The 23,256-nt window shown below is 40.5% G+C and overlaps 1 pseudogene; it reads right to left on the bottom strand.

The window, feature by feature from the left end:
• Positions 1–2,380: 2,380 nt before the first annotated feature.
• On the bottom strand, positions 2,381–5,477 carry LOC104456773 (annotated as a pseudogene).
• Between the last annotated feature and the right edge of the window lie 17,779 nt (positions 5,478–23,256).

The raw sequence follows: 23,256 nt of genomic DNA, 5'->3' as shown, positions 1-23,256 counted from the left end.
TGGTTTTCTTTTCCATGATTCAAAATAAAATTCTTATTCTAAATATAAAAGATAATAACCAAAACAAACCTAATCCTAATTCAACATTTTTTTGGATTTTCTTATTTAAAATTCGAAATAAGATTGCAATTTTAACCCTAAAACAGGAAATATTCTAAAGCAAATCTAATCCTAACTAAAATATTTTTTGGATTTTTTTTTACGAAAATAAGATTGACTCAACTAACTTGACGAAGTAAATTAAACAAGATAAGATTGATATCCAAAAATTGATGAACCATATCTCGCGCATGAGATCGGGTTGACCAATTTTAAATTAAATTGCGAATCGAATCTTGAGCTTGAGATTGGATTGTCGATTTTTGTAAGGGATTGCGAGTTGGATTTCGGGCGTGAAAATCGGACTGTCAATCCCTCGCTTGAGGGACTATTTCATGTTGGAATATCAATAATATATTAAGGAATAATTCCACTAAAACAGAATATTAAAGAAATAAAAAATAATAAAAGAAAAACTACCTAATCTGATTTTTCTTTTTCTCTTTTTCGAGCACGGCTTGCTCATGGGTCTCCAAAGGTGATAGGTCGGCGGCATTTGGAGCTCCGACGAAGGGCGGCAGCCGCGTGCAAGTGGACTGGCTCAGCGGTAGTCCGTCAGAGGAGTAGGTCGTCACAGGCGTTGCTGGCGACAGATAGGCGAGCAGGAGTGGAGTAGAACAGAGGGGCTCAGGTAGCAGGTCGTTGAGTGAGCAAGGGCGGCCGGTCCTGGCGTCGTGATTAACAACAGTGGTGTAGAGCAGATGGGCTCGCGGTTTGGTGAGCGGAGGTGTCGGCGAGCAGCTCCATGGCGGCAGATAAGGGTGAAGATCGGCTAAGGCGCAATGGGCCTCGTCGGGCTGGTGGAGCAGATCGGCGAGGCAACAGCAGTTTCACGGGGGCGACAGGGCTGGAGTCGGGTCGCACGGTGCTGCTGGAGTCGAGTTGGAGCAAAGGGTGTGAGTGCCGGCGATTGCTTGGTTGCTGGCGTCAGGTAGCGGTGGTCCACCGGCGAAGGCAGGGGCAGAGAGCTGCTTACGGCTTGCAGCAGAGAGGAATCGGGATCTGCAGGCGTTGCGAAGCTGGCGTCAGGGACGGTTCGTGATCAAGTAGAGGCTCGGAATAACAGGGTGCAGTGCGGACTCTGTGGAGGCATCGGGTCTCGCGAGTTGCAGTGGCGGCGGGTGAGGAGTGGCTCCGGCGCGGTAGATCGGGCTCCGAGCGAGTGTGGGGACTGAGCATAGGGCGGTGATGGCGCGGTGTAGTGAACGGCGGTAATCGCGCGGTGAGACGGAGGAGCTCTGGGCAGTCGCGGATGGAGCAGCAACGTGGGCAGCAAGCTTGGGGAGACGATGAATAGTAGGGGTCAAATCACCCCCTTTTCTTCTGGCTTTACACTTCTCTTCTCTCTTTTCTCCTTCTTTCTCTTCTCCTTGTTGTCAGACCCTTTTTGCTGCTTTTTTTCTTTTGGGTGTTCACTTTTCTTTTCTTTTTTCGATTTCCAAAATCCTCCGAAAGCCAAAAACTGAACGCCCTCCTCTTGATTGAACTCCGTACGCATCCTTTTATAGATGAAACAAAACGTGATCTTTTTTGTTAATATTTTCATCTCACGAATATTGCTTATAATCTCTTTATCACAAAAATCCTTATCTCAAGAATATTCTCCCCTGATTTCATCATCTATTGATAAAGATAAGATTACAATGAGATTTTCTTAATTTCCAAAAAATCATCATAATATCGCATCAAATCTTAATTTCTCACAAGATAATTAATTAAAAATAACGACGGGCTTGAGTTAATTTTCTCCTTTCGTGGGCCTAGCTCGGCCTGCTAAATCTAGAGCTCAGAAATATTAATTCGAACCCATCCACCACCGGTCCTAAATGCAAAACATGTAAATTAAAAATAAATGCACCTAAAAAATTATATGCTATGCAATTGAATTATAACATTTTTTCTTAGGGATTAAAAATTAATCCCTAATTTTTATGCAATAAATGACTAAATAAGTTACCCAAAATTTAGGTGTCAACAAAGGTGATGCCTTAGTTAGGGACAAGGTGCTTCACTTGCCCACTCCTTATGTAGTCCTCCATGCCCGGAAACTTCAGGAAAAAATCTCTCCACCATGATCAGCAGCGCCGGAGCCGTAACTTTTAGATCCAATGTGACATATTCCGTCCCCAAAGTTCTAGACCAAGAATGCAATCAATCAGATGGCGTATAGGCATCGATCAGTGTGTCTCGAGTGGTTTTGCTTTGCTTGCTATATATTCTTTTTCTGTCCAATCTATCTCCAATGTGAAACGCTATATATTTAGCATAATATAAACGTCGGTCACCACAAATATCATCAGCAATTTATATTAATCAGCCACAAAACAAAGCCCGGTCCGGCAAATCTTATGAAGCTTGGACAAACACCTGTCAACATCTTAGAGCACACAGACACACCCCAAAAGCTAAGAGACACGAATAAGGTAAAGGGCTCTCTCCAAAAAACCGGACCTCGATCAACAATGCATCCCTAATCGAGGGGCACAGGGTCGAATAAAGCCGACACAATATGGTCCTTGGTCTTGTAAGCAGGAAGGCCGTGTCCGTCTCCATACTGATAAAAGCATTGAGATGCTCGTGCCAAGTTCAAACAGGCCCCAAGAAAAGGCCCGAACCCGGGATATGGGTAGTCCTCAAACACATCTCTATTCATCCTCTTCCAGGTTTCATGCACCAAATGCCTGATATATTCCCGCGCGGCCTCTTCTGAAGCGCCGGTTTCATTCATGTGGCATTCTAGTGCCTTGAAGTTGTCTCCTCGTGCTAATTCATGCTATGCATGGACAACATCGACGGGTTGCAAACATTAGTCTCAAGATTCATCTGGCATCCGTATCAAGTTAAATTAAAAAGAGTAGCACGTCACTGTGAACGTGCCAATGTTGTTGTGCTTTTTTATAAGAGATTATATACGAGGGGAAAGACAAATGTTGAAGTAAGTTACCGATGATGTGCTGAGATCATTGTTGAGTCGAAGGATCTTGGCAGAACAATGCATGACGCTCGGGATGTTCGACACGAAATCGAGTCCCTCTTCCACCGGTTTGTCCATGGTTAGGAAGTAGCTGCCCAACAGCATGATCAGCCCTCCAATTGAAGTCACCCCATTGTCCATGTACTCGCTCAGTGTCGGTTTAATGCCCTTGTTGTACCAACGGGCCTCCTTAATGTACGCCTTGCATTCATCCGCCCACTACAGCAGTCAAATTCAAAAAGTGTGTCAATTGCCAAGTCGAGGGATGATCTTTTCTCGTACTCTTTCGGATTCTCAAATGTTAAAAGAGAAGTCATAAGGGAAAGGTAGAAGCAAAGAAACGAGTTGCCATGCACAGGCTAGGGTTAGGAACCCACATAAATTTTCAGGTGAAAGATTGAGCAAGTTGAGATTACCACTTTGCGCATGTAAGGGATAGGATTGATTCCTCGCTCTCTCATCATCCAATACCCAATTTCATTGGTCGTGTTGTATAAGGCTAGGAAACAAACCCTTATTGTCAAAGGAAGCTTATCAATGTCCGTGATGTCCCACCTAGACAAAATATCACCATTTTAACAGTTTTATATGTTTACCGTCAATCAAAATACCTTTTAGTAACGATGATGAAAACTAGTGCTTATGATTACTTTATTAGCTCAATCAAATCAACTAAATAGAGGAAAAAAAAGCTAAACCAAAAAATGATATGTCCAAAACACTTTGAAAAATTTAATTCATAACAGATAATCCTATCCATAACGTCATTCATAGAAATAATAATTTCCTCTCTTTGTTCTTGGCAATTATAGTTTCGAAGGAAAATGACGATGGTGATAATATTACACAAACCTAACAATGAAATCTGTTAGGACCTCAAGCTCTTCCAACGTCCCATACACATCATAAATGTCATCGATAAGTGTTACCATACAAGTGAGCTTCGTCGTCATATCTCTAAACGCTGTATATTGAGGCTCAAAAACCATTGCACAGCACCAAAAATAGTGTTCCACTAGCCTGTCCCTACAGAAGGTCATCTTATTCGCTCCAAGCTCAACCCACCACCTGAAAAAATTTGCAATGTGATGACTAAGTCGATCAAATTACGCTCCTCCGTGTATTGCATTTGCATGAATTTAAATCCTCACTTCAAATGCATCTATCATCTATGTATGGAGTGGTGGTGTATATACCTTGCCAAGTTGCTGATTTCCTTCTTATGGGTTGATTGCAGTATATTAAAGTCTAATTTAGCCAATCGTAGCAAAGAAGGGATTTTGTCTTGCTGTTTCTCGTACATGTGCATGAACCACCAGCCTCTAACCTATTTGGCCTCCAGTGGATCGGCATATCTATTGCATGACTCACGTGGCTCGCTAGATTAGAGGGAACTTCGTCGAGGTTTAGATCCTTCAGATGCTTCGAAGCAAAGTTCCAAGCTTCATCAACTATGGTTTCACCTTCCAATCCATGGAAAGAAGCCTCATAAAGACTAAGAAGCCCCCTCGCATCCTTCTTGAGTGATTCATTGAACGTACCCTTCTTGTTCATAAACCTTTGAAAGACATCTTTACGTCCAACAAAAGGAATGGTAAGATAAATCTTGACGTGTCAACATTATTTGCAAAAGGATAGCTAGTGGCAACTACCTTGCAGTACGTTGTATCCATGTTGCCTCTGTAGCCGGAATCGAAGGGAAACAACGTAGAGATTGTCCAAAAGTTGAACATCTTCAGTGTTGTTATAGATGGAACTGAGAGAGTTATTGATCTCCGTCTCAAAATGGTATCCTAGTCCTAATCTTTGAACCACGTCAATGAACTCGAGCTTGGCCACCTGATTCATCTCCCTGTGGAATAGACCCTTGACTTCTTCCTTCAACCTTTGAACTTGCTCTGTATATTTATCCACCTAGGCACATGATAAACTCAGAAAAATGAGATCTTAATCAAAGTTAATGCATAGGCAGGGTTGAATATTTTCTCTTGTATTGAAACAGATCGATCCTCATGCTATTTCCAAAAACATGTGAGTAAGCTCTGTTGAGCTCTCGCCTATATATCGACAATGAATCTAATTCGCAAGTACACATGCGCATCATACATTCAGCTAGGTTGGGTTGTGTGCTGGAAAAAAGAAAAGAAAAGAGAATCATTACCGGGAAATCAGTATTGAGTGACTGCACAAAGCCATAGTCCCAAACGCTAGGCTTCCAATTCGCCGAACGTCTCGCGGTATCTTCATCTTCAATAGTCAAAGCACATTTCGCAAACCGAGTGCCTGAGGAAACGGCAGAGGGGGAGGAGAAGGAGGAGCGAGGGCGACTGAAGAGTGAGAGAGAGGGTTGGTTAGGGCGGATCGAGGAGGGGAGGAAGTTTGTGAGCAAAGCAGGAAGAGCCATTGCAAAATTTGTTGCAAGTATCTTATGCTATACCATCCTTTATATGGATGTTGGTGAGGAGCACTGGTCAGGGAAATGTTTGTAGTTGCTTTCGGAGCACGTTTTCATTCATTCAACAGATTCACGGAGCTTCGTAATTGATGCACTTATCTTTCGATTGAATTTCAAAAGGTGATTGTCCTGGACACGCAATAAATGATTTGGACAAACAAGAACGCCGTGCTTCAAAATTACTGAAAATCCTCTACGAATTATCATTGTAATTAAAAATCTCGATGGATCTTTCGATTTTTTTTTTCCCTGAAGAATTCAATAAACCCGTTGCCTCCTTTAAGATATACTAATAAAAGTGAATCAACTACAGTAGACAATGTAGAAATAATTTGAAGGCCAAACATCATGAAAACCCTAGAAACACGGTATCTAAAATTTTAAATAAAGGTATAGAAAAATTGTCAAAATTTACGTCTCGACCATGCACAGTAATAGATTAAATAAAGAAAAGATATTGACAATAATAATATATTATTACATGATAGATTCCTAGCACCAATAGGATATCACTAGCTATTCAGTTCGACTATTTATCTCATCTTGACCACTAGCATCGTTTCATCAATCAAAAAGTCTTCGGTATAAGCTGCATCCTCTTGAAAGAGTTTTAAATATTAAATAGATAAATGAAGTAATTACGGATTTCAAGTAAAATGCAAGAAATGGGGAAAGAAAGGGCATAAATGGGAAAGAAAAGTAGCGACGACACACGAAAGTCGAAGTAGAAATAGTAAGAAAATGTAAAAGGATGTCCTTCTCCCGACTCTGGGATGTCACGTCGTAGCCAGGTCCAAAGCACAGTATAACGAAATGATAAAAACGTGGCAAGAAATCCCGAGCTGGAAGGGCCTCCGCTCTAGAAGCTAAAGGCCTTCACTATCCATGCCAAAATCACAAATCACGTAATCCTACTGCTGATCTCGATGCCCAGCATTGCAGATAACGTGTGGCAATTCTTCATATTTGATCTCGGATTGAAGCAAAGTTATAGCAAATGAAGGAGGAGTTGGAGAACGAGAGGGACAGATTGTACGGACGTGGAAAAATGAGAATCTGGAGTCCTCGGGGGTGTTCTTCTACTGTGGCAATTCTTCATAATTGATCTTGGATTGAAGCAAAGTCACATCAAATGGAGTACTAGGAGTTGCACAATGAGAGGGACAGATTCTACGGACGTTGAAAAATGAGCACGTTATCTTGTCATTTTCAAGCAATATGAGATTTGACTCATTCCTACTCATCGCTAACCTCACAAGGCATGCTCCTAGCTGTCCCTCGTAAGATGGGGTCGTTTCACATTTCCTCTTGTTTCATAATATTGATCTCACTTTCCTTCCCTCATGCTTTCTTCCTCCCCCAGGGGCCAGGGGCCCCTTCAACGGGAAAAATCTAGCCCTTTTTCATCGAGAACGATCTGCTCTTTGATTGGAGCGAGCCAATCAAGCGCGAAATTGAATAAACATTTAAAAAAGAGAAAAAAAAATGATAGATCGAGAGCTGATTTGAAGGAAAAGGTGGTTGTTTTTCGAGTAGAGGAAATAAGTGAGGGTAGTTCTTCCAGGCCCTCCTTTTCCTTTGAGTGGTGAGCAAGTGGGTAAAATTTTCAGTCGTTCAATTCTTATTGTTCTGTGAAGGGATGAACCCTGCTGTTGCTTATTTTGGAACGCTCTAGCATTCCTCCATGAAATGCGCCGGTTCGATACGATCATGTGGTTTTCAATGCCTTAGAAAGCTTACAAGCTGAACTTTCAACTACTATCGTTTGAGTCAAAAGAACAAGGAAGAAAAAAAAGTGCTGAATTTCATGAGCCATTAACATCATATGCCCCTGTGGTTAAAAGATACGACATCTTAATATTTCTATGATTGAATTGAAGCATGTCAGGTATGTCATACCCCAAAAATTATAGGGATGGGATGATACGGCCGTCCTTCCACTCAAAAAACATAGTCTCAAACCATACTCAAAGTCTACTTTCAAAAGTCCCCATCAATAGCAGCTAGTTCGAATTTGAGCCTTAAACTCGAAAAATACTTCGATTGGCCAAAGGATGGGCTTAATCTCTTACCGGGCATTATGTTACAGAGTCAAGTTGGCTTGGTGAGTGTCTGCAACATGCACGTGCCAAACCCCATTTCATTTATTCCCCTTTATTTTCTTCTTCTTCTTCCTCTTCTTCTACTTCTCCTTCTTTTCTCTTTATTTCATTTCTTTTCGGTTGGGATAGCTCTCGGCTTCTATTTAACTGAGACTCCTCCCCTTTCTTTTTGCTTTATTGACTTTTCCAACTCCTTTTGTTTCCCTCTTAGAAAAAAAAAGTCAAGTGGGACCCCGACTTCTTTCACCTAGTTAACAGAAGTCCAACTATTACAGGTATAATTAGAATCGAGAATTTTCGGCATCCTCGCTTGTAGGATTAGAGAAAACCTTTTGTACTCCCATTTCATGTCATGGGAAGTTCGGGTGAGCTTGGTCCGTGGTTTTCCCCTAGTTCAGCTATCTACGGTAAACCTCTTGTGTTTGTGTTTTACATTACCTAGTTGGTTTTTTGCTACAATTTCTATTACGCTCTTTTGATTACACAAAGTGGGGACTAGAGCATTTCTAGCGTATTTGTATTGTAACATCCTCAATTTAAATCCATATTTTGGCCCCAACTAGTAGGCCAAAGTCCAGTACATCAAGGGCGAGACTAGGCCATGAGCTAACTCAAGGGTCAATCATGAGCCAATTAGCCCATTCAGGAATTAGAAACCAAGGGATTGGTCCTAGAGTGTTTGATCATGGAAAGGTTATTCGACCATAAAGATTGGTTGTGGGACAATCACATACCATCACAGATCAACGGACTGTCATGGCTCAATTCCGTCCGATCATTGCACCGGTCGCAAGTGATTCCGCCCGGTCATTATTGTTGGAGAAATCTTCGTGAAGTGTTTTGAAGTTGACAAAACGTTTCCATCAGTCTAATCTGAAGGTCTGCAGACTCTGTTAGTTAAAGTCTGAAGACTTCCGGACAGCCAGACTTAAGACTCAAAGTCTATCCTCATTGACAGTCTCTAATCCGTTGAAGAAAGGTTATCCAGAACTGGATGTTTTGTTCAGGATTTAACCTTATCATCTGGAGAAGATCTCGTGATTGGAGAAGACGTATAAGAATCCTTTGATTGATCAAGATTGATTAAATGACTGAAGATTCGATGATTGTCTAAATATTATTGGAAGGTTCTACTTATGGAAACCGAGATCCCGATTGTATGGGCGAACGTGATTGATGGGCTATCAACACGTTCCTTTAATAGCTCGAACAATCTTCCTAATTGATTCCGTCCAACGGGTAGATTGGAGGAATTCCTTTGGTAAGTGCCAACGGGTATGATGGCATAAAGGAGTATATAAGGAAGACGTTCTTAGTTGTTCGAGGTGTGCGCGATAGAAGAATTCCAAAGTCTCGAAGCTCCTATTTGTTTAGATAAATCCTTTGAGCGAATACTTGTATACAAAAGAGAGTCTATATTTGTGAGAGACCTTGAGGAGGTGTGGTAAAACATCTACACTGTGGAATCAAGGCAAAGCTGTGCTGTAACTTCTCTTTTGATCATAGTGAAATCCAGCCGGTGGGCTGTCAGTGCGGAAGAGTGGACGTAAGCTTGGAATAAGCCGAACCACTATAAATCCTATGTTCAATTTTCTCTTCCTCACTCTCTCTACCTCAATCGTATTTCATTTTGTTAATTAAGAGAGAATTTACCTTCTATCATATGTTAAGAATCGCTTCCGTATATCGATAAATTGTTTAGGCACCTATTCACCCCCTCTAGGTACTCATACTAGCAATATCAATTGGTATCAGAGCCTGTGTACTTACTTTATTTGAAGTGTTTTACTTCATAGTAAAAGATTCATGGCTAGTATGCTAGCACCGGGGCTGATGGAAGGGCAAAGCAATACCCGCACCACCCTACTTTGATGGAAAGGATTACAACATCTGGAAGAACAAGATGAAAGCTTTCCTACGATCAAAGGATCCTCTGGAATGGGATGTTGTAGAAAAAGGAATTACTCCTACCACTGCATCAGTCTCTGAAAGAGGAAAAGAAACTGAAGAAACCAGCGGAATGTCTCAGGAAGAAATAATCAAGAGACAAACACTCGATGCAAAAGCAATTTACTCCTTATATTGTGCTTTATCACCAACTGAATATAATAGAATATCTTCTTGTGGTACAGCAAAAGAAGTTTGGGACAGATTGCATATCACCTATGAAGGAACAGTTGAGTGAAGGAAACAAGAATCAACATTCTTCTCGGTCAATACGAAGCCTTCGAATGAAACCAGAGAATCAATATCCGACATGTTTAGTCGTTTTACGATATTGTGAATGGTCTTGAAAATCAAGGTCAACCAACTTCGATCCCATGAAGGTAAACAAGCTACTGCGTGGACTCTCCAAGGATTGGAATCACATAAAGACTTCGATAAGAGAGACGAGAGAATCATGCCACTATCTCGTCGACGAGCTGATTGGAACTCTTCAGTCCTATGAAGTGGAAAGGATCAATGAAGATGAAGATCCAAAAGGTAAGAAATCCATTGCATTAAAATCAAATGATGATTCGATGATACAGATTCTGAAGATGATATGGACGATGAGGAGCTTGCTCTCATGATAAGAAGATTCAGAAAACTAAATAGAAAAGGAAGAAGGTTCAACTCAAAGAAACAAAGCTTTCAAAGACAGCGGACCAAGTCTCGGTGATGATGAGGAACCAAATAAAGATGTAGTCTGCTTTGAATGCAAGAAAAAGGGACACATCGGACCAACTGTCTTCTTACAAGAAGAAGAGAGGAAAAGCTGAAAAATTTCGAAAAGCTCTCAAAGCCGAAACCCGGAGTGATACCGAGTGTGAAGAAAGTGATAATGAATATGCCAATCTATGTCGATGGCACAATCGGACTCGGACTCGAGATCGACTCGGACGGTGAATTTGAGGCAAGTGATTTTAAAATTCCTGTCAAAGTTTCTAAATATATTGATGAACTATGCTTTAGTCTTAAGACTTCTCTCAAAAGAATTTCCGAACTGAAAAAAAGAAAACTCAGCTCTAAAACAAAAGGAAAATGTTTTAGCGAAAAGAGTTAAAAGTCTAGACTTGTCTGTTTCCAATCTTAAAGAAAATGAAGATAATCTTTTAAAAGAAAATGTTTTTAAAAACAGACTTATCAAATATATCAAAGAAATTTTCTATAGGGTCTGAAAAACTTGAGAAAATTCTTTCAAAGACAAAGACCTTACTTCAATAAGTCTGGTCTAGGTATGACAAAGAAACAATCCCCTTGATTGATTTTCCTAAAGTAAAAGAAAGAATTAAGAAAAGACTCTCGAGTGAGGTTTACAAAAATCACTTCAAGAAAGTTTTTGTAAAACCCGTAGGAAGAAATGCTCTCGGATGTTCTAAGTGCAACAGTCCGGATTACTTTGAAAAAGAGTGTCCTATGGTATGGAAACCCTGTTAAGAAAGTATGGGCTAATACTGTTTATCTTACTAACACCAAAGGACCCAAGAAAATTTGGGTACCAAAGAAAGCTTGAGACTTTATTTTAAATGCGAGTCTCCGTCAAGAAACAGGTAAAGTGGTATCTTGACAAATGGATGCTCAAGACACATGACAGGAGACTCAAATTGCTTTATAAAGATTGCTCAAGTAAATGGTGGAAAAGTTTCATTTGGAGGAAACAGCAAAGGAAGTATTGTGGGATTTGGAACCGTGAAAATTGGAACTCTCACAATAAGTAATGTTTCCTTAGTGGAAGGACTCAATTACAATCTTCTCAGCATTAGTCAATTGTGTGATACTTGGTTTCAAGATCTTCTTTCAAGAAGGAACATGTTACGGAATCGGTAAAGACTCTACTCGATCTTTCATGGGTCGAAGACATGAAAATATCTATCTTCTAGATGTGAAACCAAATGAATCGCAATGCCTTATCTCAATTCAAGACGAAGCAAGCTTATGGCACAAAAAGCTTGGTCATGTCAACATGAAGCAATTAGCCAAAATCTCTTCAAAACAGCTTGTTCGAGGACTACCCAGTTGACATACCAAAAGACCGATTCATGCACTCCATGTATTCTGGGAAAGTAGGTAAGAAATTCTTTTAAGCCAATTAATTATGTCTCTACTAATCATGTACTACAGTTGCTGCATATGGATCTCTTCGGACCAACCAGAACTCAAAGTATTGGGGGTAAGAAGTATTGCCTAGTAATTGTTGATGATTACTCCCGTTTACTTGGGTATATTTCCTTGCAAGTAAGTCCGAAACCTTTTCGTATTTTGAAAAATTTGCTAAAATGGTTCAAAATGAAAAAGGATGTGTTATCTCTAGTATAAGAACAGATCATGGAGGTGATTTTGAAAATCAAGATTTTACAAAATTCTGTGATGAATCCGGCTGCCAAGCATGTGTTTTCCTCTCCATATACTCCTCAGCAAAATGGAGTTGTGGAAAGAAAGAACATATCTCTTCAAGAAATGGCTAGAACTCTTTTAATTGAAAGTAAAATTTCTTCTCGATTTTGGGCTGAAGCTGTTTCAACAGCATGCTATATCATCAATAGAGTCTTCTTAAGATCTATTCTTGAAAAAACCCCTTATGAGTTATTCAAAGAAAAGAAGCCTATTGTTTCATACTTTCATGTATTTGGTTGCAAATGTTTTATACTGAAAAATGCAAAAGATCGAGTTGGTAAGTTTGAAGAAAGATCGAGATGAAGGTATCTTCCTTGGATATTCTATATCAAGCAAAGCCTTCGAGTCTATAACAAGAAGAACCGAGTCTGTGGAGGAGTCAATGAATGTCAAATTTCAAGACTCAACACAAGATGAATCAAGTCAGACTCATCAAGAAGAGTCTGAACCTGCTCCAGATCTTCCAAAGCTTACAACTCAAGAAGCATCTCAGACTCTGGAAAACCAGAATAAGGATGTTCGTGAAGATTCAATCAAAGAGAGATCATCAATCGAGACAAATCAACAAGTAACTGGAAGCATAAGTCCAGTCATCCCAAAGATCTTATAATCGGCGAAATGAATGAAGGAATTCGCACCGCATCCAAAAGGCGAGAAGAGTCTAGTCTTTGTGGCACTCGTTTCGAAATTGAACCAAAGAGCATAGAAGAAGCTTTATTTGATGAAAGCTGGATTGAAGCTATGCAAGAAGAGCTCGACAGTTCAGCATAAATGATGTCCAGGGAATTGACATCCAAACCAAAAGGTAAAACTGTTATTGGAGCTAAATGGGTTTTCGAAACAAGATGAACAAGAAAGGAAAAGTCGTACGAAATAAAGCAAGACTCGTGGCCAAAGGGATATACGCAAAAAGAAGGAATAGACTATGATGAGACTTACGCTCCAAAGTGGCAAGGTTAGAAGCTATTCGACTATTACTTGCGTTTGCTTGTTATAAGAATTTCAGGTTATTCCAAATGGACGTCAAAAGCGCCTTCCTAAATGGATTTATCCATGAGGAAGTTTATGTGGAACAACCACCAGGATTTGAAGACCCAAAGAAGCCGGACTCGGTCTTGGGCCGAAAAAGGCTTTGTATGGTTTAAAGCAAGCACCTCGGGCTTGGTACGACAGATTAAGTAAGTTCCTAATACAAAATGGTTTTGTCAAAGGTAAAGTAGATACGACTTTATTTATCAAGAAGGAAAACAAAAGTTTCTTACTTGTTCAAATATATGTGGATGATATTATTTTTGGATCCTCTAATGAAAGTCTTTGCAAGAAATTTTCAAAGTCTATGCAGGATGAGTTTGAAATGAGTATGATGGGAGAGTTAACATTCTTTCTTGGTCTTCAAGTAAAACAATTGAAGGAAGGAACTTTTATTTATCAAGAAAAATATGTTAATGATCTTGTCAAAAGGTTTGGCCAGACTGGAAAAGTGCAAAAAGGTCGACATACCAATGTCAAGTTCTTTAAAGATAGACAAAGATGAAGAAGGGAAGAAAGTTGATCAAAAGCTATACAGGAGCATTATTGGATCACTTCTTTATCTTACGCCTCTAGACCTGATATTTTGTTGAGTGTTTGCATCTGTGCTAGGTTTCAATCGATCCTAGAGAATCTCATCTCGGTGCTGCGAAACGCATCATTAAATACGTTGCTTCATCATCAAGCATCGGTCTTTGGTATCCTAAGAAGGGAGACTTTAATCTTCCGGATATTCGACGCGAGATCTGGCCGGTTGCAAAGTTGATAGAAAGAGCACTTCAGGAACTTGCCAGTTGCTTGGAAGCAGGACACTGTCTTGGTTTTCAAGGAAACAAAGCATTGTGTCTCTTTCAACAACAGAAGCAGAGTATGTAGCTCTTGGAAGCTGCTGTTCGCAAATTCTATGGATAAAACAACAGCTAAGAGATTTTGAAATTGAAGACTCATGCACGGAGATTAATTGCGACAACACCAGCGCTATCAACCTCACCAAAAATCCAATTCTCCACTCAAGAGCAAAGCATATAGAGATTCGACATCACTTTATTAGAGATCATGTTCAAAATGGAGATGTTTCAATTCAATTTGTTGACTCAAAGAATCAACGGCTGATATACTCACAAAGCCTTTGGAGAAAATCAATTTGAGTCTATACGGTCCAGACTCAACATTTTGAGGTATGAGGATATCAAAGTCTAAAGACCGTCGAGACTCGAGCTAACAAGACTTTATCTACTGTCTTGGCTCGACCTTCGGACTGTAAGTCTTTCTCTCTCCAATCTTATCTTGAAAAGGTACGATCATCGAGCTATGTTTAAATTGTTGCTATATTTAATTAACGTAAATATTGCATCGATTCATTTTCAAAAGGAAGTTATTTTTGAAATAACTATTTTTGCGGATAAAGACAATTATTTTGAAAAGTTATATTTTTATTTCCTTTGTGACGGTTCGTTTACTCTTCTTTTTAACCGATTGTGCACTGTCGATTTCTCTTCACTTTTCTATTCACTTTTCTCTCAAAAACCCTAGAAAGCATCAATCCTCAATTCCCGTTTGTCTTCTTCGCTCAATCTTCAAAAAGTTGTCATCTTTTCTGGGAAAGTCAAGCAAGGAATCTTCCAAACACTGAGAAAGATGTCATCTTCATGAAAGTCCTCAAGAATCGCAAGCGGGGACCACGAGAGAATGAGTGAGGGGCCTACGCACTTCGATCTTGCGAAGATGAAGTTACTCCGGATCGGCAACCGAGCCCACAACATTCTCGCGGCGTCGGTCTCCTCCATCTAGTCCTCAAGGCGTTGTTTATCAGCATCAAGAAGAAATCATCGAGGATGTAGACCCCATAAGAGTTCAAAAGCCCGCTTTTATTTACAAGCTATATCGTGCCTTAAAAGGAATTCGTACTCCTTTGAACTATGTTGATGAGTTTCTTAGAGACAAAGGATATAGGAACGAATATATCTTTCTCGCGAAAAATGGAAAGTTTGGGAATCGCTCGTAAAGGGGTGGTGAGGAAACCCTTGCGAATATCCCAAGTGATCCTCGTGGATCGGGGGACCGAATCTGTAGATGGGAATGACGATGCCAATCTGTTGAGTCTATTTCAACCGAAAATGGGTATTGCGGCTGAAATTCAAGGAAAAAGGGAGATTTGTTCGAGATCAAAGGAACAAAAGGATCCGTACTCGAAATTGCTTTGAAGCGTGGGGTAATAAACCCTAGGAGTGTGGACTTTGATTTTCTGGATCTTTGTGAAAGTGAACTTGAGGGAAAAGTTCAGTTATCTTCAACTTGAAAAGTTTTGCTCGACTCAACCGAGGCTTATGCTGAATTGACTGCATATTTCTATTCAAATCTTAGCTTTTGGATGCGAATAGATTCTCCTTCAGCGTTAAAGAACAAGACTATGTTGTGGATATGAATATCTTTGCGAGATGTGTTAGAAGTTGAGAGAGGCAGATATCAACTAATCAAAGTTTCCATTGCTCGGGCCACACTTGAACTGGTGAAGGATAGGAGAACAGATGAGAAGATCACCTACTCACGGATGAATGCATTCAACATCTTGCTTCACAAGATTGTGATCAATTGCCTTCGGCCGAAATCAACTTCCAAAACTGATGTTTCAAGCTCTGAGGCAAAGTTGATGTATGCCATCCTCTGTGGAAAGAAGTTTTCTCTCCCTCATACTATTATGTTTCACATGTATAGAGCAGTGATGAAGGACAGAGGTCAACTCCCTTACCCAAGCCTTGTTACGAAGTTATTCAGACATCTAAATATTCAGCCTCTGCAAATCTTTTGTGGTCGATCATGCGATCATATGGAGGTAGGACTGAAAATGGTGACCAAAATGCGTCTGAAGGAACTGAGCAAGGAATTGGAGAAATTCAAGGAGAAGACTCCTGCCAAATCTCATCAACTCTCTTCTGCTGCTAAGAGAAAAGGGAAGGAGCCCATGGCTGCTTCATCAAAGAGAAGAAGAGCTCTCCTCGTTGAGGATGAAGATGATGACGAAGACATCACCATCTCTGCAATGGCTTTGAAGAATTTAGGTCGTCCTGTTCCACGAAAGAATCGGAACAAAAGACGAAAGAAGCGAGAGGAGAAGGAAGAAGAAGAAAGAGAAGCGAGCAAGAAGCGAGAGAAAAGAAAGACTTGAAGAAGAAAGAAGAGAAGAAGGAGAACCCGAGGAAATCTCTTCTCCACAGTAGGCATGGAAACGGGGGAGATCGGGAGAAAGGAGTGACGTCTTCATATCCTGATGCAAGTGAAGGAGTTAGTCGCTCGCCTGTAGACCCAGAAGATGTTTATGCATCTCAGTTTCCAGAAGAAGGTCATGAAGTGTCATCGCCAAATCTGCAAGATTATGCGATCTACCATCTTCGCAGATTGAGCCGAAGCAAGTACTCGGGGCGATAATGGAGCAGATTTTCGAATCATGGATATTCTCTTGGAGATGAAAGGTCAGATTTATGCCTTGGGATGCGAAGTTCAAAGTTTGAAGAATGAAAGTCAAGCTTCTTCCTGTTCATTGAATGATAAGATGCAAGCCCTCTCTATTCGAATCAGGCCAATGCCAAGAGTGAGGAGGTTGTACGTTGAAGGAAGACTTTAAAAGGCTTGGAAGGCATCGTTCAGTCTATGGAAGATTTCCAGCTTGTCCGCATTCCCAAGACTTCATCTCATCCTTTTTAATGATGACAAAAAGGGGGAGAGATGCATGATTTGATCAAAAACTTTCAATCATTTTTTAACTGTTTGTTGGATTGTGTTGTTGTTTAACTGTTTTTGACAGACTTTGACTTTGTTTTGTGTCTGGATGAGAACCGAACTAGACTTGGACTTGACTTGCTTCTATTAACAAGTATTGATATCTAATGAATGGTTTTATTATATACTAGACTAACCTATTTTCTGTGGTTGCAGATTCTAGTGTTAATCTTTTAGCCATTCATCTCTATAAGATATGCATATGTGTTTGAGAAATGTTTTGCGGGTCAAAGTTATCCAAATCAGCGGGAATGTTTTGTCACCATCAAAAAGGGGGAGATTGTTGGAGAAATCTTCGTGAAGTGTTTTGAAGTTGACAAAACGTTTCCATCGATCTAATCTAAAGGTCTGCAGACTCGTTAGTTAAAGTCGAAGACTTCCGGACAGCCAGACTCAAGACTCAAAGTCTATCCTCATTGACAGTCTCTAATCCGTTGAAGAAAGGTTATCCGAACTGGATGTTTTGTTCAGATTTAACCTTATTATCTGGAGAAGATCTCGTGGTTGGAGAAGACGTATAAGAATCCTTTGATTGATCAAGATTGATTAAATGACTGAAGATTCGATGATTGTCTAAATATTATTGGAATGTTCTACTTATGGAAACCGAGATCCGATTGTATGGGCGAACGGGATTGATGGGCTATCAACACGTTCCTTTAATAGCTCGAACAATCTTCCTAATTGATTCCGTCCAACGGGTAGATTGGAGGAATTCCTTTGGTAAGTGCCAACGGGTATGATGGCATAAAGGAGTATATAAGGAAGATGTTCTTAGTTGTTCGAGGTGTGCGCGATAGAAGAATTCCAAAGTCTGAAGCTCCTATTTGTTTAGATAATCTTTTGAGCGAATACTTGTATACAAAAGAGAGTCTATATTTGTGAGAGACCTTGAGGAGGTGTGGTAAAACATCTACACTGTGGAATCAAGGCAAAGCTTTGCTGTAACTTCTCTTTTGATCATAGTGAAATCCAGCCGGTGGGTCGGTGCGGAAGAGTGGACGTAGGCTTGGAATAAGCCGAACCACTATAAATCCCGTGTTCAATTTTCTCTTCCTCACTCTCTCTACCTCAATCGTATTTCATTTTGTTAATTAAGAGAGAATTTACTTTCTATCATATGTTAAGAATCGCTTCCGTATATCGATAAATTGTTTAGGCACCTATTCACCCCCCTCTAGGTACTCATACTAGCAATATCAATTATGTCGGTCATGGACAACCATGAACTGATCCCATGAGATCGTGAGTTTATATGAACTTATCGATTCCACACGATTACATGATAATAGATAATCGACCATGGATTGAATAAACTCAATGTGGTTCAATTTCAAACTGATCAAGACTTGTGGTGTAGAACCTTGGACTAGTCACATGACCGGCTATAGAATTGGTTGATTGGCCCTAGGATTGACCATAGGACTGGCTAAGTAGAACTGACCATTGGGCTAGCTCATGGTGTGATCAGAGGACCAACCAATTGGGCTAGGACCTAGCCACCAAACCCAATTACGACCACTTTTTCTCGATAAAGGGGATTTCGAACTCGGTTTGGCCAATCAAGCTGGGTTGCATCTAGCTTTGTTTGGGCATGGCTTAGGCATGAACCTCAGGCTAAATAAGGTTATCGGTTGCGATCAAACTTGATTAATCCTTGCCCAATGACAAGGCCTTCAAAATTTAGATATTTTCCTAAAATGCATTCAATGCCTTTGGCTTATAGTTAATTAGTGCACTTGACTAAGGGTGGATACTTGGCATGAAAGGCTTTTGCCTTGGAAAACAAGTTTGAAACTTGGACTTTGGCTCATTAATGAGGAGGACACCTAAGCCTAATTAGGAAGGTTGACACTTAGGGTTCACACTTAGGTCTTAGAAACTAAGTGTGAACCAATGTGAACACATGTGAACATATTTAATGAAGTGTGGGCTACTAAGGAATATTTGTCCCTATAGCCTAGCCTAGTTGTAACCCTAAACTAAGTAGGAGATCTTGGAGGCCAAGAAAGGGACTACATGCCTATTAGAAGAAGGATCAAGCAAGTCAAGCTTTCTTGGACAAGATAAAAGTGAATTAAATACATTTGGCTTCTAGTTATTTAATGTCAAGATAAAGTGTCCAAGCTAACCTAGTTGGAAATTTGGAAGATAAGGATGCCCAACAATTAATGCTTTTTGATTTTCAAAACTGTTGGACCTTCACTATTTTCCAATTTTATAAAGATTTTTGTGATCCAAATTTGGAAGAACTTCCTTCTTGAAAGTTGTTCGGAATATCTTGACCTACAACATACTTAAATTTCAATTTTTTCTAATATAAATTGGTTAGGACGAAAGCCCAATCATCTACTATTTGGAATCTGCTTAGTGTAATAAAAACAGTTATTAGATTACCTTTTCGAAATTTTATAAAATTTTCCCTTTAAAATTTAATCATTTTTTCTTCATAAAATTTGTAAAGGACATCCATTTATACAACATATAAAAATTTCAAAGAGTTTTGTAAAGATTTAGATTTTTAAATGGGTCCTTCTTTGCGGACGTTAGATCTGCTTGACGAGCAGATTATTAGGTTGTGTTTGGTAATTTTCTACTCTTTTCACAGCATGAATTTGACTTTAATTTCTCCTTTAAAAATGTTATTTAAGGTCTTCCCTAAAATATATTAAAATTTCATAATTTTTCAATTCCATTTGACAAGGTAAAGATATTAATTTCGAAAATTGTTCAAAATTATTTTTCTCACGCAAGAGATGTGAGTCACACCCAAGCTTGGACTCAAATCCTTAAATGCCATGTTGAGGTGTCTTAAGCTACCAAGCTAATTCCTATCATATCCTAAGACTTGGTGATCAAGTTACCTTGCATTTAATAATTCTTGACTTAGAGAGGAAGTCTTGACTTTTAAGGCTTGGAGAACAAGTTAGAATTGCATATAAATATGGGGCATCCCTCTCTCATTCCCACAACACACCACCTTCTCTCTCTCTCTCTCTCTCTCTCTCTCTCTCTCTCTCTTCCTATCAAAGTTTGGCCCCTTTTCCTTAGGAATTCTTGTTACCGCCCTTGTTGTTGTGCTTGTCGTCATCGTCAATTCAAGGCCACCGACTTAGAAAGTGGTAAGTAGAATCTACCAATATTTGGCTAAGACGTTGTGATGCTATTCCGAGTGAGTATTTGACAGAAGTTAATTGACTTGTTGTTGCTTGAAGTTCAATTGTATTTGCTTAGATTGGTTTAGACCTTGTTCCTTGATTGAGTTCAATCATTATTTGATGAGCTCTGGCTCGTGCTTTGGTTTGAGTTGCTTGGAAGAAGTTCAGTTTGTGTGTTTATTTGATATGTTTTGGTTTTTGCTTTAACTCAAACCGATTTGAAAAGTGTTTTTGTGAAAATTTATTATTTCCTTACAAAACTATTTTAAACTTGTCGTGACCTACCCTTAGGGGGGGAACGGGTTTAAGGGTATTGCCTAAAGACAGGCCTAAGGCCCATGATTAGGCACGGGCTCTCCCAAGCCCATACCTCGCGTAACGTTAGGATATTCTTAAGGAATTTTGCACAAAAGGAGTCACCACTACCTTATTGGGGTCGGCTAGAAACCAAGTGAGGCATGGGAGCATGCCTCACTTCCTACACAACCAGAAAATCTAGGGTCGGGGACTTGATTACAGTAATTGACCAATTAGTGCCCTTTCGGTACCTAATCTTGTTCTTTTTAACAATAGTTGTTGGCAAGCAATTTGGATTGATTTTATACCTATCCACTAACATATGATGTGATTATGCAGGTGCGCAATCATTAAAGTAACAATCAAGATCCTAATTGTAGTAAATTAACACATGCCACTAAGTAATTGCAAACATAGTCAAACAGGTAAATTAAATACGCAATATAATCAATATATGAGCAATTAAATGCCTAAATGAACTATAAAGGCAATACATGGTCATTTCTAATCAAAACCTACATTTTTGCATTTTCAAAATTTTTTAATTTTTAATTTTTTTTAAAAATATATAAAATTTTTTTTAATTTTTAAAATAATTTTTTAAAAAATATATTTTTTAATTTTTTAAAATATATTTTTAATATTATAACAATATAATATATTTGAAACGAACCGGGTCGGATCCCCGAGTTGGGTCCGACGGGGTTCGGTGAACAGAGCCCGGGATCGGGCCTTACGGCCCGAACCCAAACCAAATCAGGCAAGGCGGCCCGAAACAAACGAAACCCCGTCGGATTGAGCGATGTGTAAGCCCGATCTGTTTAATTTTTTTTAAAACAAAGCCCACAAGCCCACTACTTAAAACAGCCTAAACCAAGCCCTAACATTCAGCCCAAATTACTCAAAAACCCTACCCAATGGGGGTTTCGCCTGACCCGGCCAAAACCCGGTTTGTGCCTCCTCTCTAGAGGACTTCTTCATGGAGAGGCACGGCGGCGCAACAGGGCGGCCGAGGTGTGGTGGCCGGCACGGGTTGTTGGTATCGAGTAGAGACGGTGACAGCAGCAGTGGCGTCACGGCTAGGCAGGGGCAAGTTGCTGCGTTGCGGAGCAGACACAATGGCAACCAGCACAGAGGACTGCAAGCAGGGGTTTGGCTGCTACAAGTCATGGGCAGAGCAAAGGCGGAGCGGCTCGACTCGGCTCGAGCAAAGGGAAGACAGAGGCGAATCAGGGGGCACCGTTGCTGGTGCAGTGGGTCACTCGGAGATGCGGTGTCGACAGAAGCGACGACAGACGCAACGACGGAGCTTGTGGGTGAGGCGGAGCTCCGGTGTCGCAGATCAGGCCAAGGCGAAGCGACGATGACAGGGGTGTCACGGCATCGAGTTGCAGCGTCTGGTGCGACGGAGCAAGGACCGAGCTTCGGCTGCTGGGCGGTGACCGGCACGGGGGACGAGCAGACAAGGGCACGAGGCTCGACCAATGCGGGGATTCAACGATTGTGGAGGCACGGCGGGTAGAAAGTGAAGCATGGCCAGCAGTAGATGAGTTGACCGGGGAAGAAGAACAGTGTTCTTCTTCCCCCTTTTTTAATTCTTTTTCCCACCCCCGTCTCCTCACGTCTCTTCTGTCTTGGTCCCTCTCTCTCTCTCTCTCTTCTTTGTTTTCTCACTCTCCGTCTTTTTCTTTCTCGGTCTCCTCCTTTAGGGTTTCACGCAAAGAGGAAGCCCACATGGGCCGAGCCAAGGTGAGATCCGGCCCGGCCTCCCAAAATTCAAAGCCAAGTCATAAGGTGTGTTAAAGTTTCTAAATAGGTGATAGAATTTCCATGGCTTATGTTTTAGCCATTAGTCTTTTAATTAGATGATTTGTGCATATGATTGTGAAAATTTAAATTTGATAGATTAATAATTTATGCTTGGCCATGTACTTTATAAATTAAATTCCAATAACCAAGATGTCCCAAGACTTTGGCCAAGATAAAAATTGAAATTTAAAAATATTTATAGAAGAAATTCAAAAAAAAAAGGGAAAAAGGGGTTAATTTTCGAATGGGCCTTAAGCCCATAGGCCTAAGCCTTTAATGGGCCAAGAAGATCGGCCCAAGAGGGGAAGTCGACCGGCCCAATAGAGGCCCAAGGAAGTGGTCGCCGGCCATAGAGGACCCCAAGCCCAAAAGCCCAACTCCAAGGCCCATAATGCATGTAGTTGGACAAGTGGCAAAGGGAAGGCCATGCATTGGTTGGTTTTTTTAGGCAATCTCATGATTGCTAATCATGAGAAGTTGGGGAAATAAGAAGGAAGAGAGAGAAGGGTGGCCGGCCATTTGCTCGCCCAAGGAGAGAGAGAGAGAGAGAGGTGTGCGAGAGAGGAGGAGCGGCCGAGAGAGAGAGAGGAGGAGGGAACCGCCGTGTGCTGCCGTGTTCAACGCCGTACGCCATCGACCGTCCATCCTAGAGGCAAGTGGAAGTTCTCTAGCTTCTCTTGCATATTTGTATGTTGTTTGCATGTTAGATTTTGGGCGTTTAAGTGAGAAAAACCGAGGTATGGTTGGCTTGTTCTTAAACCGCATGACTGTTCTTGTTCGGACCGTGTGAGTCAGAAACTGTTTTGAGCTTGCATGTGTGTTTAGAGTCAGATTTTGGCTTCAATTTCTTCATGAGAGTTGTATCTAACATCTTGAACTACAACATACTGAAATTTCGTGGAAAATTATGGATATTTGAGGGGTTAAAGTCTTATTCTACGGAGACCTCAGATCTGGAGAGTTTTCACTGACCTCTTGCTAGATTCGTGATTGCATGTTGGTTTGTGATGAGAATCTCACTTCTATTTATTCATTAAAGTTGTAGGAGACATCTTAAACTACAACATACTCAAATTTGAAGTGAAATGAACAAGTATAGCCTAGTAAATAGACTAGATCTTGAAGATGATGATTCTGGTGATGTATTCCGAAATACCCGAGACTTCAAGGACTTAAATG

The sequence above is a fragment of the Eucalyptus grandis genome, chromosome 1, assembly GCF_016545825.1.
Source record: "Eucalyptus grandis isolate ANBG69807.140 chromosome 1, ASM1654582v1, whole genome shotgun sequence".
Taxonomy (NCBI): domain Eukaryota; kingdom Viridiplantae; phylum Streptophyta; class Magnoliopsida; order Myrtales; family Myrtaceae; genus Eucalyptus; species Eucalyptus grandis.
Note: the sequence above shows the minus strand (reverse complement) of the source record. Positions and strands in the feature narration are given on the sequence as shown.